Genomic DNA, 13,164 nt, shown 5'->3' with positions numbered 1-13,164 from the left:
TTACGCACTAGTGCGAGAAGTGATTCATTACATGAAAGGTCGAAACTTCGGAGGTCATCTGTACTGAAAAGCGTCGTACGATACACGTGCGAAAAGGAAATTCGTAACTCGTGTCAATTTAAAACACTTCCTTCGGTCGTGTTTTAATTTATCTCTTTTCGAACTTCCTTTTTTTCGCACCTGGATCGTAATGTACTATTTTTATAACTTTGTCTATCCTATACATTTAATGAATTTAAAACTAAACTCTGTTTAGGCAACAAAGTGTCGTAGCCGTAGCTCTGCTGAATTACCTTCTTCATTTCTTCAGTCTATTTAGGCAGAGGGCTGTGGAAGTTCCAAATCACTCTTTGGACAAAAGTCTGCGCTCAAAGGTCTCCTACAGCAGGCACAGCACATGCATCACAAAAGTTGGGCGATCGTAACCGGAATACCCTTATCAAAGTCATCAAGTCTTGTGGTCCTTGTGGAGTATCAATTATTGTACTTACAAAGCTCACCACTTGGACAGTTGTTTTTCTAGATTGATATACGGTATAGGTGAAAAACTTAAGAAAGTCACCAGGGTGGCTAGCCGAATGGCACAATCGCTCACGAAACGCTCACGAAACGAAGCGCTAGTAGATATCTATCTCTATCGCGCTTGCGTATTGCGTGTTGCGTGGCGCGACAGAGCCAGCGGCGTATCGCTTTCGTTTGGCGTCGGAGAAATGCCATTCGGCTACGGGGCCTGTTGTATGTGTGCGTTCGAATAGGCGTTTGTTTTGTTTGTGTTACTAATTTTAAATATGTGTTCTCTATTCGAACACGTCACTCACACATACAGCAGGTGACTTTCTTAAGTTTTTCATGCACCTATACCAAACTTATCAAAGCCATGTACTTTCATGATCAATATTTCTTCTTTTTTCACAATAACGCAACAGGATAGGGTGTCATCCCTTATAATATGTATGGCATGTTTATATTTTACGGTTTTTGACGACCGGTCTGGCGCAGTCGGTAGTGACCCTGCCTGCTACGTCGCGGTCCCGGGGACGAATCCCGGTAAGGGCATTTATTTGTGTGATGAGCACAGATATTTGTTCCCACAGAACTTAATTTAGATAGAAGAAACAAATTCATATATTTGTATGAGTCAAATTTTGTACTGAATGTTTTCTTGCCTGTAATTTTAAATATGTCTCAGCTCTTATTGTTCATAATTTTTGTGTTGTTGCAATTGAATATCACGTAAGAGGCATTTTTTATGTTTTGGTTGACTTCAACTTACAAAAATTGACGCGAAAGCTGCAAGCTGCGAGTAAAGACGGACAACTCAGTGGCGTTACGCTAAGTAGATACGTTTGCTTGATCTATGGTATATATGACATCTGTGTTTGTTCCTGAGCCATGGATGTTTTCAGGTATATAAGTATTTATATATTATATACTAGCTTTTGCCCGCAACCTCTTAGAAAGAGACAAAAAGTAGCCTATGTCACTTTCCAACCCTTAAACTATCTCCATTTAAAAAGTCACGTCAATTCGTCGCTCCGTTTTGCAGTGAAAGACGGACAAACAAACAGACACACACACTTTCCCATTTAAAATATTAGTATGGATATCGTTGTCTGAGTCCTCAGTCAATCTGTGTAAGAATGTCCCATAATATTTATTTATTTATATTGATTATGTTATGTGCAATTGCTTATTATTAAGCCCCGCAAAACAATCTGTACAGATGTAGACAAAAAATCAATCCCGTATCAGGCGAGAGTAACAGACAAGATGTTTATGTCTCGTAGAAATCCATCCGACCGCGGCGCGACCGTCGGCGGCGACCGTCCGCCCGGCCGGTGATTGATAATGATCATACAGTTAATGTATTTGCTTTATTTCGACTCTATATAGTATGGGTCTAGATTTTCATTGGACAAGATATCCACCCTTTCTTAATTTACTTAAAAAATACTTTTATTTATATCTAGGGAAGAATAATTATTTTTAGTTCATTACTTACGCTTTGTCCGCACTCATTTTCTTCATTACGAAATTTTCATTATAAAAATATACTTATATATTACTCGTATATTATTTTTTTAAGTAAGTACCTATTCAAAGAAACAGCTTGGATTGAACTAATTGCCGGCCAGAACACGAATATAAGTTGAACGTGAACAGTGAACACGTGCATCGCTTCAACCCTTTAGACACCATGTTGCATTATTGTTTTCAGTAATCCCATTGTCTCTGGGCAAGAAAAAAACAATTTGACTCATAGGTCATTAGCGGGACACCAGCTTCAATAAGCTGTCTATTTTATACGGGTCTCTTAAATCTTTGTTGTTGTTGGTTTTGGTGGTTCATCTTATAATGGTGAAAAGTATAAATAGGGATGTCTGTTAACAGTGTCGGTTCCTGAATGCCGATGCAGGAGTAATGTGGGAGCGTGTCAATCGCCACCTGTGGACAAACGCCTAGATATGATATGAGTATTGTTTAGTTATTTCTGGTTAAAACAAAATTAGCTCTGGAAACACACAGAGAAGAAAAACTTCGTTTGTATTCAATTGTCTCTTTTAAAACTATACAAATACCTTGATGACAAGTATCATTAACGGAAGTCCTTCATCACTGGTACATCGTACATCTCACATATGCAAAAGCGTCTTTAAACATACAGTCGGGTCCAGAGAGTAGTGATCCCCCTGCATATAAATTTGGTTGCAGGTAGATAGAATTGCTGGCCATAAATACTGATGCTTATCGTAAATTGTTTGTGTTAGCAATATTACATATAGCTGGTTCAAACAAAACGTAGATACCCTACAGTTATTAACCAGGGACTTGAAACTTCATTAAAAGGTATTTTATTAAAACATAAGATATCTGATTCCAGCGTTATTAAAAAAAATTAAATAAAGGGGCGGAGCTGTGTAATAGGAACGGTTTCATTAGGGACCTGAAATTAGTAATTAAAGCAAAATTAGAGAAAGTGGGTTTAAAATTTCATCCTAATAGGGTTAAACTGATTCTGAAATCGGAAGATAAAATAATATTCAATAGTTCGGACTACCTACTTCGGACCGTTATCCCCATAGATTTAGAGATATTAAGCTAGATTGAGTAGTTAGGCCAAAAAGTGTGTCCACGTGAGAGGGTAAAGTTGGGGCTGGTGTCCCTCTCGCACTTATTGCCACTGTCAAAATCATTTGAATGACGTCATCACTGTCATTATTTGGGGATACCAGTCAATATTCAAAATTTCTACCAAATCTACTAATACCCACTTAAAGGTTTTTTTTTATTGCGCAAATCTTTGCTTTTATGGCTTCATAATAATTACTTAATTTGTTACAAGGTATTAATACCTTTGCCTCGATATAAAACAAAAATAGAGGTAATTTAAGAAGTTTATAAACTTAGATATAATACAGGTAAAAATACTACTACTATAGTAAGCTCTTTAACACTGGTCACACGTGCGAGAGAGACACCAGCCCCAACTTTGACCCTCTCATGTGGACACACTTTTACTAGTCTGACACGAACGCTTTTCTGGAACGGTGATAAGGTTCAATTTAGTATGGCAAAAAAGTGTGAGCTTAGTCCCTATTGAAGGTCCATGGTTATCCCATATTGGCACTAAGGCCGATTTTAAAGTTTAACCACACAACATAGAGATTGTGTGTATCAAACATGATTGTGTTTATCTTTTAGACAGACATAATATTTCTTGTCAAATGTCAAACTATAACCCTAGCTATTGTTGATTGCATATTAAAGCCATTCTGACTATCTTCCAGCCCTAGGGAGCTCTCATGAATGTATCGACGCATCCCTGGAATCAAATGAACCGATAAGTAGGTAACTCAAGGTTGCTTGTTATGTGCATAAATTTACCATAATGCGGTTAAATGTATTCCGGGGAACGATGGAGGGATATTTCACATTTTTACCGCGGTGTTTTTCGAACTAAAATAAAGGCTTGGGTACAAGTGGCGGCCATAGTTTGGATTAGTTTGCGGAATGTTTTCGAGCAAGAGTGTCCACACTTCGTGTGTCAAACGACAGCAAAAAACAATGTTTTTTCTTATACGATTTTATTCCATTTTCACGATGCGACCTTGCTTTTGCATATTTTAAAAGTTTTATATCAATATAATTCACTAATATGATCAGAAATAAAGATATAATCTATGTAGTAACCATAGACCAATACATAGGCCAATGATATGTATAACCACAAATACGAAACACTATCTCAGTGACTAATAAGCAACAAGTGTTTTAATGTGTTCAATATAAAACACACCACATTACTTTTATTTATTTATTTATTTATTTAAACTTTATTGCACAGTAAAAAAAATGCACAAAAGGCGAACTTAATGCCAGAAGGCATTCTCTACCAGCTAACCTTACTTTCAAGAAGAAATTTCATTCCAAAATCATTCAATGGCAGAAACACAGATAAGGACGTGAAATTGTTATTAAGAACAAAGTGATTCGAGGGACACTTGAGACATTTAAGATTTACCGTCGCAATGAACTATAACTCAAGTCTTGGAAAAAACACTTACATCAAATGACAAATGGCGAGAGATTATTGCGATATCATATAGCGTCTAATATTTTCTATGGCGAAGACAAATTAATGCTATTAGAGTCCGGCCGCCATTCTCCCGAATAGCATTGTCGTCCTACAGGCGCAACGGTAATGCACGGGGGGGTAATAATTCACTATTTCCCACTTTGGGGGAGGCCCCACGGTTTAATATAGGCAATAACGCAACTTTTCTGCCCCAGTGTAATTTCGTGCCTGAATTATAAGTCCATTAATCATGATCACAGTATCGATGCGGAATGTAGAATTTACGGAAAACTTTCCAGTTTTCCGGCGGCTTTTTTATTTATATAGCGTTTTTAACACAGTTTCCGAGTACTATTTTTAAACAAGAAGTTTTTACGTTTTGGTTTCACTTTATATTTTGTATAATAAAGCAAAACGACGAACAGAATGAGTTTGCTCCACTAGATAAATACAACACAAGACCATGCCTTTAGACCCCTGGGTATTTATGTATGTTCCTTTTTCTTATAAAGCCGTTTCCATTTTGTTATAGTTTCAGTGACAAGTGGCAACTCAAAATTTTGATCTTTCCACTTCAATGGTTAGAACTGTTCTGAACTGTTTTTTTTTTACTTTTTGTTTGGCTGGTAGAATTTACCTATAAATGCTGATTTGAATCATAAATATTGAATAAATCTTTGGATTTGATTTAGTTTGATGTTTATAGTCAGTATTTTGTTCGTGTTGGTGTGGTGAAAAAATTTTGTTTCACTGGGTGGCAAAGTTTAAACCTTCGTGCCTTGAAACCCTCGCAACGTTCAAGATTCCACTTTATGAACCGCGAGCGTAGCGATATTGAAATCTTTCGCTTGCTCGGGTACGTGTGGTTAAACAACAATTTTGCCCCCTTGTAAAACAAATAACTATTAACCATGTGCTTACAAACCCTCTCAAGACTCAATTTCGCTAACGAACCACTTCCTACGCTTGTGGTTCTATTTTATATTAACAAATTACTTAGATGCTTATAAATTAAACATTATCCTGTTACAAAACAAATAACTATTTCATTTAATTGAAATACAAGGTATACTTATGAAGTTATTACTTACTAAGTATAATGCCTATAATAGTCATTATGCAATTATTTCTTAGCTTAAGAATCACAATACATATGAATATGACTACGACGCGAGCTTACCTCATAGCAAACTGTTTAGTATAGTACTTGTATTGCCGGCTTGTAGGGATCACGTGTGCCACGACTAGCTGATCAGGTGTCACAGCAAAATCAACATTGCTGGGAAAAGTTAAAGTTTCAATTAGAAACGTGAACTAGAATGTAGAATCTTGCGAATATTACCTCTCCGGTCAATGTTTTGTGTAAACCTTGTATGTGATCCATTGTAAGTTTACTCCATAATAGTATTATAATGAATACATCTTTATTCCAAGGACATTAGGTTTACATTTCGGAACTTGTCTAGTCTTTAGCGGAGGTAGCGAATATTGTTCCTCTATGCTGTGTTTTGATTATATAAGATGTTCTTGTCAATTATTGTTAGCATTGACACCGATGCGTACTCAAGGGTGTCGTGAAGATGTATTCACTGGGTCAAATGAAATCAAATAAACGATGATGCTTCTACGAATGAATAGTCCTATATCGCCGATTTGTATATAATAGGGAAACTTCGTATAGAATATGTCTCATACTGTTAATTATAGAGTAAATAGCTATTCCTGTGCTTTTGTATTCGCAGAATACAGAAATACTTGTAAATGTCGCGAATACTATATTTATTTAAATGAATGCAGATTTAGAACTAAATGCGAATGCGTTAATATTTATTATGACCATTTTCGGTGGTATAGATAAACAATTAAATTGGTTTTAGTTATATAGGATTATAATGAATGATAAAGCTTAAAGCCAGTCCAGAAATGTAATATGATTATTGTCAGTAGGGCGCTGTTATTCTGATGTATGGGATGACAGTTCAGTTTAGTATGAAGAAAATAGTTCTAATGAAATTCCGCAACATGGCGCGTACTTAGTCATATATTTCTGGTCAGGCTTTACAACAAATCCCTGTTGAGATTCACAGTCTTAAGCCTAAAAAAAGGGGTCAGCATAGGCACAGTATAATAAAGAGTACTATCGTACAGTATGGCCACTCCTGCTCCCCGCTGAAATCGCCGCCCACCCCCTCTCGGTTACCTGACAGTTACCGCCTGTCAAAAACGCGAACAGTCGACCTGTCATATGTCACTCATACAAGCATAGTACGCGTTCACCTACACGAGCTTAGACTGTGTGCTAGGAACGAGCCTCTTTCATATATTTGATCGCCAGTGTCCGAGATGTGGCATAGGCTTGACGAATAAGAAGCAGGACCTTTAAATTTACCTACATGTTTACATATTTTACGTATCTTAAATTCTTTTCCATTACACGCTAACTATACTAGGACCCTGCACCTACTTAATCTTTCGGTTTAGCCCATGGTTGACTGGTAGAGAATGCCATCTGGCATTAAGTCCGCCATTTGTACTTTTTTGTATTGTGCAATAAAGTTTAAATAAATATTTAATCCTAGCTAGACTGCATAGGCACTTTCCATCAGGTGAGATTGCGGGGAAACGATTTCCCTATTTCCTATACATATAAAAATGGTTATTTGTTATACAAGGGGGCAAAGTTGTATTTTAACGTCGAGTGTGGAATTGAAAAACGAGCAAGTGAAAGGATTCTATAGTTGAACCACGAGCGAAGCGAGTGGTTCGAGAATATAATCCTGAACTTGCGAGTTTTTTAACACACGAGAAGTAAAATACATTTGCACCCGAGTGTAACACAAAACTTTTCCCCTCACTATAGCGAGGAAACTAGAACGCAAAAAATGCGTTTATTACTGCTTCCAGTAGTTCCACAGGTGGTAAATCATCTTTATTACTAGATTCACCTACTTTTATAAATTTTAATGCAGTTAATTTGACTTTATTCAAGGTCAAATTACTTTACCCACTAGTGGATAAAATGCGTTTTTACCCGCTGGTATTAAAGGACAAAACACGTGTTTCCGAGCCAGTGAGGGGAAAAAACTTTTCTTAACCTGTCATAAATACAAACTTCAATCAAACACCAAGCTCCTGGGCGTAAACGATTATGTCAAATTTACTTGAAATAGATCTCTTCAGCTGTACTCTTACTAAGTTCACAGAGGCCACTTACAAACATTTGTGTAATTTAAATAATGGAAATTGTATTTACTAAATAATGTATATACGAGTATTAATGGTAGATTTGATATTCCTATTTTAGAAAGAAATTTGTATTATTTTAGTAACTTTATATTATATTGAACTTGACATTGAATTTTGTGATAAGTAATGAATAATAATGTATTTTTAGTGTTAAGGTGACTAGTATTTATAAGCGCTTTGGTTAACACTGTAATGCTTATGTATGCTAAAATAAATGAAATGAAATACTTGACACTCTAGACAGTGTCAACGTTATTTGGACTGCACTAACGCAATAGCTCTGCTGTCCCTGGGGCTGTACACATGAGTACTACTAGTAACGACGACTTTAGGTGTTCTTGGCGTTCAAAGATTGTCACAGAAAATGTGTGTAGGTACCGACGCGTCGGAAATTATTAAGGTCAAAGTTCACTGAAATAAGGTTTTCTCAAATAGTTATCCAGAGTTGTATTACCTTCCACGTCCACGATGCTTATTCTTATGTTGTAATTTGGCGTGCAATAATTTTGTTTGTTGTTTTCTGCGTTCAATTGATAACCATTGTTTAATTTTGTTTCAGGTACGTATAACCAGATTTACGCATCGCACTCGTAATGTTTGTGATATTTGTGAGTATTTACACAGGCGTTACATTCAAAACAACAATAAACCACGTTATTTATCGACAAACACGTACAACGCGTTTTTTGTATGATATTTTAACACAGCAATATTAAACAGTGCATTTAAAGGTATCATGTAGGTATTTTAGTTAGAAGTCAAAACAGGTACGATGAAGTGTTTCGTCATCGCACTGTCGCAGATGCGATCCGTCATACGACGCCTCTCGGTTCACCGTCATCGGATCCACTTACACGTTGTTAGAACTTCCGAACACTTGACCCTTATACTCTAGAAAATAGAATAGACTTTTATGTAATCTACTGGTAAATTAGTTCTTAATTGCGGCATTGTTTTCATAGCGGATTTCGTCAAATATTTAAATGCGTTAAGGTTTCAGTTTCTGTTATATGTTTATCATGATATTTGATACACCAGTACATAGTGTAGACTGTAGATAGTGTAGATATCCGATAAAAATCTTTTATAAAAGCTATCAAATAATACGTCTATACCTACTTAAGTAAATCTTTTTTTCTGAAAATGCGTCTTTGTCAGGTAATATAATAGACCACCCAATATGTTATAGCGTGACCTCCTAAACACCGGATGTTACGGTTCTCATCCGTCAAAAGCCGACCGGATATGCCGACCGTCTCCGGCGCCGCGCCACTCGGCTTACTTCGGACGTGGTCGGATATGTTGAGCGTTTAGTGCGGACGTTTTGTCTAATAGCCGTTATTAGAGCAATGGATGCGGGTCAATTTTCTGCTAATGAAGGGTGTTCGGACATGTACACTTTTTTATGTACTTGTCAGGTTTACGGTTTTTATTATTCCACGGAAACTACACGGATTTGATTTTTATCATACGCTCTTAGTATTAACCTGGCATTCGTTTTGGTACACCATGTTCTGACGGGGAATCGGAAATTCGTTTCAACCGGCTATCATTCTCTCAAATATCATCCTCTAACGTCACTTTTTGTATTTTTTTTTGCTAAAACACAATTAATCATAGTACTCCTGTCTCGTTACTTCCATATAGATAGGTCATTCATTTATTCCACCACAAAATTTACACCGTTTGGACTTCTACTCTTCTCTTGTCCCGTTGTTTCCTACCTCTCTAACACGATTAAGCTTGCTATGCTATATAAAACTATGTATATTAAAGAACTCAACTTATCTAGGATCCCTTTTTTGAGCTCTTAAAGTCTGAAGTAGCCGTCACATCGGACCATTTTAAGCGCGTTCAATCTCAATGATTGTTAATGCCAAGATGGGCGTGACTCCTACGACGTTGATGGATAGAGGCTCAGCCAAACAGCCGTCTGCGATTGTGTTTATTAAAATGTTTTCGTTGATGGAAAAGTAATGGAAAATTTCAGGAAGTAGTGCCTTGACTTCTACAAGTCAAATTATATTGATATTCGTATAGAAATAGCTGGGTAAAAAAATTCAGATGACTTGCCAGTTGCCAGCTCTGTAGTCACCAGAAGCCTTTTATAAGTCGCTTTTAAAGCTCTTTATGGAGGCGACGCGGCCTTAGCCCCCGCAGTTCCAGGGTTTAGGCTTCAAAGCCACAAATATTACATATTCCCAAGGGTGACCTAATTTCAACGTTTGAGGCTTTCACCCGGTACCAGGTCCTTTGCTAGCACCTGATGGGACAAACAGCCGATACCATTGAGCTTAACAACTGTTTCTATTTTTATTTGTATTTCTTATACCTACTTGAGTAGGTCTCTCTATTAGGATATGTACCTAAATTATAGGTAGATACCAGACAAGCAATGTTTTTAATCCGGTTTGTGTTACTTGGTTAACGAAGAATGTTGGTAACCGTATCGCGTTGCAACAACGCAACACAATGCGCGCCGGACGAACGCTGCAGCAAATATGCAAACGCAAGCTTTCTTGCACGCGTCCGGCATATTTTACAATTCTTTATTTTTAAAGATAGGTACATACCTACGTATACTACGTATATCGTGTTCGTTTACTTACTGTAGTAGGCTTAAATTCTTCCCTTAACATATACATATGTGAATGTGCACGGGAAAACGTCCCACTTTGTCGATTGCTATAAAGCCCTTTGTCAGTTTATTCATACATATAAAGATACAAGTAAATCTCGCCTTAATGGTATTTAACCGACCGTTTTACTAAACACACTCACATAATTATATTACTCTCTTAAGTCTGTAGTGACTTACTTATAATCGGTAATTTTCATTACAGAAGCTACTTATTTTACTATCTTAAAAATTCTTCAATCTTTTTATATGTAGGTATAAGAATAAGAAGGTTCCAACGCTCGAGAAATACATAACTGACCCTCCAATATCATCTATGTGACTGAATTTTCTTCACAAGTTCGAATGAAGAAAGGTTTTTGGAATTCTTCGACAGACCAGAATTCCTCTAGTGACGGGTCACAAGGGATTCCCTCCTACGCCCTTCGCACGTACGGAATCCGAATTGTAAGAACAATAGGGTTCACATAAGAGGGGTTATTGAGTGGTCGCTTTGGCGCTTTCAACTTCATACTAAATATCCTTTACTGAACAAAATCGATAGCGCTACACGCAGTATATTAACGTTAAATGCAAGTCATCATTCTATGGTAAGTATATTTAGAAAGAATTTGATACACTAGGTACCGCAGTCCTCGCACATATCATGATATCATCGTCATAGTGTCAGCAGCATCAATTAAGGGATGAAACAACGCTCTACCATCTCGAAGAACATTTTCCATTGTATAACAATAGACGTTATAAGACATAAAGACTGTATCGTTAAGTATGAGGACAACTTTGAGTAGCCGTATTTATTTGCTATTATATTTTTTTCTTAAGACATAGGCTTAATAAGGCACATAATAAGGTTCACATTTTGTCCTAGAAACTCGACGTAAAGCAAGTGGTTTAGACAGTATTGACTTAATCCTCCCGAGTAACAATTACGATTCCGGACAAATGCTACTAGAAAATTCACAAAGTGCGTAAAAAACGATACGATTGCGAAAAAAAATTGTACTGTGTGAACCTCAACGACATATGATCCACAAAGCAGAATATCTGGACATAGTCTAGCCATAGTTATTTTTAAGAAATAAAGTTCAGGATCTGTGTATGGCGGCCATTTAGAGAATGTGGCATGGTGCTTCCTCTAACTCCGACTTTGATGTCGAATTTAACTATCATACACTGTTTATATCGATTTGGTTTAGGCACTGTTCAAACACCGTGAATGTCAATTAGACTTTGGCCTATGGCTAATTTTTTTATCTGTTTCTCTCATCCTGCTTGCATCAAAAATTTACGACAATCCGGAACGTTTCTCAAAATAGCGTTTTTTTTTAATTATATAAATTCACCGCATTTATTCTGCAAGTACCCAATTGAAAAACCATGAAGAGGACTCTTAAAGAATATATTTTGGCAGCATATTAACCTTTGTTTGTTGAAATCGTACAAACAGTCATTGAAATATTCTCAAATTAAGCCAGATAGGGGTTGTCCGAAATTTATTTGCTAGACCTTAATGAAAGTACCATAAAGTCTCTAAAATAAAATAAAAATTAGACTTTCTTATATCAAATAGTGCTTACCAATACCTTCAGATCACAGATGTCATATATACCATAGATCAAGCAAACGTATCTACTTAGCGTGTCAAATGAACTCAGTGAAATCCACTGAGTTGTCCGTCTTTACTAGCAGCTTGCAGCTTTCGGGCGTCAATTTTTGTAAGTTGAAGTCAATCAAAACATAAAAAATGCCTCGTTACGTGATATTCAATTGCAACAACAACACAAATTATGAACAATCAAGAGCCTGAGACATATTTAAAATTACAGGCAAGAATCAACTTCAGTACAAAATTTGACACGCTCGGCCCCTATACAAATATATGAATTTGTTTCTTCTATCTAAATTAAGTTCTGTGCTTCAGATCATACTCTCGGAACATAATAATATAAAATTATGCACATGTCAACATTTAGACGAGGTTTGTTTTGTCCTTATACTTATCGATACAGTCCTTACGAACATCACTTTTTGTTATAAGTATGATAGTTTTGACATTGTGTCCTATCCGTTACTTTTGATGCTGATGGGCTACAATACAAAACCTAGTTAAATAACCTATCTACCTGTAGGTAACTAATCCATGAAAATAAATCTTTTTATTTTTTTCTCTTATCATTATAAATACATTTGTCGCAAATCATTACTTTAGTACGAACATGACTCGTTTATTAGACCTTTACTAACTTTACAGACTTTGATTACATTTACATACATAAATCAGAAGAAATACTCAATACCTACTCCAGGCGTTCCGCGTCTCGGCCACTTGAGACACTTTTGTGTGATTTATTATTAGTGGTCTATTTATATACTTTCACACTCCTAGCTCCTATACCAAGTATGCGGTTTTATTTATAAACAAAATCTTGGTATTGTATTGAATCATCGTCATTGTATGCTTACTGTTTCACAATTAAATTAAATAATTTTAGCTATGAATATTAAATGGATATTGCTCAAAAGTATGAAATTACCTGTGCAGTAAGATCTGTATGGGAAAAAAATACTAGCGAGAGCTCAGGTTAATAATTTTAATACCGCCCGTGTCACACGCAATGTATTTTACCATATATGCGAAGAAGATAAGTTTTAAGCGAATTAAATGTTAAATACCAAATCATTTTGAAATCGTCCGCCTTGT

At 36.3% G+C, this 13,164-nt stretch overlaps 1 protein-coding gene across 5 annotated transcripts in view; it reads left to right on the top strand.

The window, feature by feature from the left end:
- The window catches only part of LOC125234465 (CUGBP Elav-like family member 1-B), an 80,235-nt gene that overhangs the window by 22,724 nt on the left and 44,347 nt on the right, over window positions 1-13,164 (top strand). Inside the window, exon 2 of one of the 5 annotated variants that reach the window (XM_048143808.1) lies at window positions 8,382-8,430. The exons of the other annotated variants lie outside the window; for them this stretch is intronic. The gene's annotated coding sequence lies outside the window, so the exon portion shown is untranslated. The remainder of the gene's footprint in view (window positions 1-8,381; window positions 8,431-13,164) is intronic. 5 annotated transcript variants of the gene reach the window in all.

The sequence above is a fragment of the Leguminivora glycinivorella genome, chromosome 1, assembly GCF_023078275.1.
Source record: "Leguminivora glycinivorella isolate SPB_JAAS2020 chromosome 1, LegGlyc_1.1, whole genome shotgun sequence".
Lineage (NCBI taxonomy): Eukaryota > Metazoa > Arthropoda > Insecta > Lepidoptera > Tortricidae > Leguminivora > Leguminivora glycinivorella.
This window is presented reverse-complemented; position numbering and strand designations above follow the sequence as displayed.